The following is a 7383-nucleotide window of genomic DNA, read 5'->3' on the forward strand; positions in this document are numbered from 1 at the left end:
CACAATTTAATTAATTATAAGTTGTTCTATTTATATTTTATTTATATAAATATTTATTTATATTTATCTATTTTGCTTTACTAACGTGTGTTTTGTCCTACAATCTTAAGACAGATCTGATTATTTATAACTTTCTAATCCGAGACAAACAAGACACCAAGGCAGAAAAAAAGATTTTTTTTTTGAAAACCAATTTTTTAAAATTAAATAAACCTGTTTCGGGGTTTTTCTCACTGTTCAACAAATTTCTTTGCTTCTATTATTGTTTTTTTTATTTCCAAATGAACATTGAAACTAAGAAAATCTGTTTTAGATTTATTCCTGCCGTTTAACAAGATATAATTTTATTTTGCTTCCAAATCAGAATTAAATTAAAAAAAATGTGTTTCGAGATTTATTCCCGTCATTTAACAAGATTTTATTTGATATTGTTTTGTTTCCAAACAAAGACGTAATAAAATAATTTTGTTTCGGGATTTATTCTCGCCATTTAATAGATTTTATTTTGATTTAATGATATAATTTTGTTTCGGGATTTAATCTTGCCATTTAATAAAATTGGTTTTGATTTTATTTCAGAATTTTAATTCCGCCATTTAACAATCAAAGAGAAATTTTTCTATTTATGGTGGCCTAATTGTGTCTTTAAATTGAACTAAAAGAAATTTATCAATGATGAATTAAAAAGACAATATGAGAATGCATGTCTAGGATTGGTTCTTTGAAAGACTTTGAATTTAAGCGTGTCGAGTGCACCATCTCTCTTTTAAGGTTTCCTACCTGATGCATTGTTTTACTGTATTTTTTATTAGACCGTAAAAACTTTTGTTTTGGATTTTATTAGATTTCTGCTGTCTAACAAAAGTTGACAAGTTTTCTAATTCTAGTTTTGTTTCTTAATAGAAAAATAGAGACTCCCACCAATTCTATCAATTCGCAATATGAAACTTTGGTCAAACACAATCTTCGATCCAAAACTCAGTATTGTCGGTGGCGGCTGCTATAAGCCACAACTAGAAACTTGCAAAATTCTCAAGACAGAATTTCAAGACTCGGTAATAGAAAATGTTGTTTTATTTGACTGTGTTGAACTTGGCCAAATTATTGAAAGATGACTCTCTTACTGTTAAAGAGGGCGAGGTAATGAAGTTACCGCTTTCTCTGCTATTGAAGCTTGGAAACATTCAAATTTCCTATGCCAAAACTATATCCTGAACGAATTGTCGGATCCATTGTACGAAGTGTATAGTGTTAAGAAAACAACTAAAGAATTATGGACATCGTTGGACCATAAATACAAAGCCCAAGATGTTGAAACTAAAAAGTTCTTGGTTGCTAAATTCTTGAATTTTGTAATGGTTGATTCTAAATTAGTTGTGAATTAAGTGCAGGAACTTCAACTTATCATTCACGGAATTCTTGCTGAAGGGATGATAATAAGTGAATCCTTCCAAGTGGCAGCCATTGTTGAGAAGTTGCCTCCTGCTTGGAATGACTTCAAGAATTACCTAAAGCACAAAATAAAGGAAATGTCTGTGGAAGAACTAATTGTCAGACTTCAGATTAAAAAAGACAATAGAGGTACGGAAAAGAGGCTCAATAAAGTAACAAATGACAATGTTGCTAGGGCACACATCATAGAAGTCAAGAAAGACTTTAAGAAGGGAAAATAACTATAGAATGGGTATAAACTGGGACCAAAAGGTGGTGTTTCCAAAAAGCAAGAATTTCAAGGAAAATGCTTCAATTGTAAAAAGATGGGGCACAAGTCATCTGACTGTAGGAACCCAAAGAAAGTTAGAGCAAATAAGGCTAATGCTGTGGAAGAAATTTCCAAGGAAGTTTCTGATAAGAAATTATGTGCCTAACATACGCAAGAACTATGAATAAGAATGTTCTTTCAAAAGGGGGAATGTTTTTAGGAAGGGGATATGTATTAAACTAAATGCTCTCTCTGTAAAAGAAAAACTATGAATAAGAATGTAGTTCTTTTTCTATTTATATGCTTAAGTCATTTAATTTATAGCATAGTAGGCTTGGACATGTTAATTATGATACTTTACATACATAAATTAACTTAGAGCACATTCCTTTGTTTCACAAACAATTATAATTATAAATGTGAAACATGCATTGAAACTAAATTAATAAAGGTAAAAAATCACTTGATCTAGTACATAGCAATGCTTTTAAAGTTTGTTTAAACAAGAGGAAGGAATAAAAATGTTTATTACCTTCATTGCTATGTATATTTGCTTAAGAGCTAAGACGAATAGAATTTTATTCTCTGTAAGCAAGAAGTTGAAAACCAATTTAATAAAAAGATTAAATGATCGTGGTGGTAGATATGTTGAATCATTTGAATATTGTACGCAACTTAATAACACCACCATACTTTCCTCAAATAGAGTAGCTGAGCAAAAAATCAAACTCTAAAGGAAAAGATGAACGCATTGCTAAAAAGCTCTAGGTTATCACATGAAATGTGAGGGGGAACGTTTCTATGAGTTAATTACCATTTTAAATAAGGTACCCCACAAGAAAAGGGACAAGGCACCACATGAGTTATGGAAAGGTAGGAAATCATCTTACAACCACTTGAAAGTGTAGGGGGTGTCTTGCTACCGTAACCTATAATGGTAAGTTGAGACATATGAGTCGTCAACATAATACCGTTAAAAAAATGATCTCAAACGACATTATCTCTATATGAAAATAAAAGGCTCTATGTGAAGGAAAACCCTACCTAGTTGACTGGAGATCCTAATATCTAGGTTCAAAGAGACAACCTAATTGCATAGACCTTGTAAGGTAACTATGGGGATACTTATCCCAAGTCCGTTCCTATGATGTAAACAGTGACTAAAAATAAGATAGGTTAACCAATACTTTTAATGACCATTGTGTGTTTCAGTAAGTCGAACAACATAAGTCTATGTGAGAGTGAAGTGGGGTCGTTTCAGGGAGACTATTGGGGCATAGTTCTCTCAAACCCTTGCAAAACCAGGAGATGTTCATGGCTATATAAACATACCCATGAGAACCAAAGCCTTGCCAATGAGGTATTTGTGTGAGGTATATCATCGTTTGCACAAAAGGAAGAATAGTTCAAGGACATCACGTCTACTGGTCAGCTAGTAAAGTAAATATACTTTCGCAAGGGATGGATACCTAACTATCCTACGCAACTATCGATAATAGATTCTATCACCACATCGAGTAAATGTTTTTTGATAAAACTATTAATTTTCATTCTTGTGGAGGATTGTTGGAAAATTTGTATTTTTTTATTAGAACTTTGACGCATATTCTCAATAGGTAAAGGTGGAGAGTTGAATCATAATTTTATAGTTTCATATTCTACTCCATGAGACCTTTACAACGGCATATTATAAGCTCAAAACGGTTGAGTGGTGAATGAGAAATTGATACTCAATGTAAGCTACTTGGAAATATTGTTAAGGAAAAGTAAAAGCTTAGATCTCACATTGGTTAAATACCAAGTGTGAGATGTATATTTATATGCTAACCCTCTTGAAGGGTAATTGAATAACTAAGCTTGTAACCCTACCTTTCGTGCATGGGGGGGTGCAAGTCCAAACACGACGGGGTTGGGGCGTACATGCATAATGTGAGCGACGCGAAATGTCTAGACCAGTCGAGCCCAAATGGGCCTGCAGATATTTTAGCCGAACACGAATTTATTTTCCTCACCAGACATAATTTGCTTATATATGGACAATTTCTGATTCCAATCAATATGATTCACTTTTTTAAATCAATTTGATTTTTTGACTCATTAATAGCAGATTTTACGGTTATTTCCAAATTTTCCACCATTCTAAATGTCTATAAAAGGCTGTGTATTCTGTAGAAATTTACACACTATCATACTTTCTACACTGAAACTCTTTTGTTCTCAAAACTCTCCATTTCCTCTCTGAATTTTTCAAACATTCCGGTGATAGAAAAAGGCAATGTTCATTCGTTGATCGTTTTAGAGGTGCTACTACTTTGATCACTGTTGTTGTTGTATCTTGGGAGACATTCCACTAACATTTCTCTAAGTACCGTAGAAGCGGCCGAATCTATCTTAAGGAAACTGTGTTTCACAAGCCTGAGCGTTTCATAAAATCTCTATTCTTCTTTATTTCAATTTTTTTAATTACGATTTTGTTTGATTTTTGTATTTCACAATTTAATTATAAATTGTTCTATTTATATTTTATTTATATAAATATTTATTTATGTTTATCTATTTTGTTTCGCTAACATGTGTATTGTCCAACATATTACTCATATCATCTTAAAATCATATAAAAAAATCTCCTTTTTAATATTATATATATATTAAATATAAATTAATTTGTTATAAATTAGTGTTTTCTAATTTGTATTGCCAAAAGTAGAATGTTGAGATCTTATTTTGAGAAGAGGAAGAAGTTTTCCCACTTCACATTATAAAATCGATGAAAAGCACCCACAAAATCTTCTGTGTATTCCTCACTTTCTCATATTAGTAGAATATTATATGCTCTTGTAGAATATGAAGTTTTTTTGGCTTTAATATTTTTAGCTATTGGTTGTCCTTACAAAAAAATTAATGGATCAATGGATGTTTGTAATAATAATGGATATAAATTTTCATCTCACTTATTTATTTTAGTAAGAGGAAAAAACTAGAATTGAAAAAAAGAAGAAAAAACATGCACAAAGTTTTTTTTGTGGAATCTTTTTTATTAATATCCAATGTTAAATTTTTTTGTTTACTTGTAGATGAGTGATCCAAAGTGAGATGGTTCAACTTAAAGTTCACAAAATTCTTTCCCAACTAGAGATGATCAAATACGAAAGGGAAGTGTTTGGAGAAAGATTACTTTAAAAGGGAGAAGAGAGCAAGGTGCAATGCATGTGATATTACTTACACCATGGAATCAACTTTAGGTTCTACAACCAACTTGAAAAATCATTTGAAAACATTCTTAAAAAGACCTTGAGGTAATACTTCTATTACAAACGAGAAATATATGCATATGAGATGTGTTGCACACATTCTTAATCTCATTGTGCAATACGATATTAAGGATGCTTCTATTTCTGGGGATCGAGATAGAGGTGTTGTGAGGTATATAAGAGCATCACTATCTATGTTGAAAAAATTCAACCAACGGACAAAAGAGGAAATGATAGATAGTAAGACACAAGTGTGTTTAGATCTGCCTACTAGATGGAACTCAACATATATGATGTTAAATGTGGCAAAAAAATATGAATGTGATTTGAAACATATGTGTAACGACCCGTTTTCAGTGGTGTCAGAAGTAAAGGTTATGAAATCACAATTCCAGCTAGTGAGTCAATATTTATTAGTTAATGAATATTTATATGATACCTCGAACGTACTATCAAATTTGGTTATGAAATTCAAAATTTTAAATAGCTATCAGTAAAAAGAACTAAAGTGTAAAAGATGTGAAAGTTAAGTTTTACTAGTAAATGTGATAAATTGATGTAAAAAGGAAGTTTAAAGGACTTAGTGGATAATAACACCAAATATTAAGATAGTGGATGTGTATGATTGGTTTTGTTGTAAATTTAGTAATTTTAAATTGGTAAATTAGTAATTAAGCTAAACTAAAAGAAAGAAAATTAAAAAAAATGGTCATAACTCTTTTCTTTTTTTCTTCTTCACCTTGAGAAAGGAGAGAAACACCATTATAGAGGGATTAGAGCTTTTGTTGTTATTTTTTGCATGCATGTAAGTAAATTAGGCCTCCGTTATTAATAAATTTGGTATTTTTGTGATTATTGTAGCTTAACCGAGTTAATCTAGGGATTTGTTTGTTAAATTATGGAAGCTTAGGGACTGTTTTGTTTGAATATACATAGCCTTTGAAGTGGAGGGGGATGAGTTCACAAGTTTTATGGTTTAAATTGGTTACTTTGTAACATCTCGAAATAGGGCCTAAACGGAATAGTGGTTGTGAAACCATGAATTCGGGGTCAAAAAAAATTATTTCGATTAAGTTTTAAGGTTTATTCATTGATTGAATAATTGTTTGAAAATTTCGTGAAGAAATTTTATGTATAAGTGCCTAATTTGATAATTAGGACTATATTGTAAAATTAGCAAAATGTGTGTTCTAGATAATAAAGGGGATTTAATTGAAATGGGCTCTTAAAGTGGAGGTCCTTATTTAGTAATTAGACCATAATATTTAAGTTTGGACAAAAATGGGCAAGAATAGGACAAATTTGAAAGAAAAGCCTTTAAGGGAATTTTGGTCATTTAGTAATTAAAAGAATTAAAAAAGGAAAATAAAGCCAAAATTGGTCCATCTTCTTCATGGAGGCCGAATATAGCATGGGGAAAACCATGGTGAGGGTTTCCAAGCTTTCCAAGCTTAATAGTAAGTTCGTTCTAGCCTCGTTTTTAATGTTCTTTACGTTTTTGGAGTCCCGATAACTTGATTAAGTTTATTCTAGCAATAATTTAACCTAGGGTTTATATTTGGAAAAATATCCATAGGTGAAATGTGTTTATTTTGATGTTTTATGGTAGAATATGAAGCTTGAAATTGTGTTAAACAACTTTTGCTAATCGATTTTACGTGAAAACAAGTAAAACGACATAATCGGTAAAAATACCTAATATTCATAAGTACATGTTAGAGTGAGAATTTGATGTTGCCATAGAAGGGAAAAATGATCAGCATGTCATAAAACATAAGAAAATAGGATGAAGTTTAATTTCCGAGCCTTAGGGCAAAAGTGTAAGTTTTTCAAAGTTTGAGTTATGGAATGTTTTGAATAGTACATTAATTAAATAAGTGAAATATGATGTTTTAAATCTCGGAAAGTGAGATTTGGACCTAGAACTGGAGAAAAACTGAAAATCGAGAAAGTTAGTAAAATGGTCGTTTTGGTATCGAGGTAAGTTCATATGTTTAATAAGCATTTAATTATGCATATTTGAATGATAAATTGATATTTTGGCCATAAATACTTGAGTTTCAGATATAATGATTAATGTTCGATAATAATTCGATATTGGGAAGAGAACTTGTATAATTTATATGTAAGACCATATTTTGTATTTTGGCTTTTTATGATAACAAGAAAGTATTGACTAGCATAGTTTGATGAGAATAAGTTAAGTTGATGATATGATGAGATTGAGAACGTAAGTATGTAAGTTGACTAGCCTTTTATTATTATGCAATTATTATTATTAGTATTGTTATTATTGAGTTATGCAACTAACCTTGAGAATTTGAGCAAGTATGTTTCAGCTATGCTTGACAAGGCATTGATATCTCAAAGTCCATGGTTGTACCATGGCAATTAAAGAAGAATTGACAGAAAATTCCATGTTTATAACAT

Source organism: Gossypium hirsutum, chromosome A06, assembly GCF_007990345.1.
Source record: "Gossypium hirsutum isolate 1008001.06 chromosome A06, Gossypium_hirsutum_v2.1, whole genome shotgun sequence".
Lineage (NCBI taxonomy): Eukaryota > Viridiplantae > Streptophyta > Magnoliopsida > Malvales > Malvaceae > Gossypium > Gossypium hirsutum.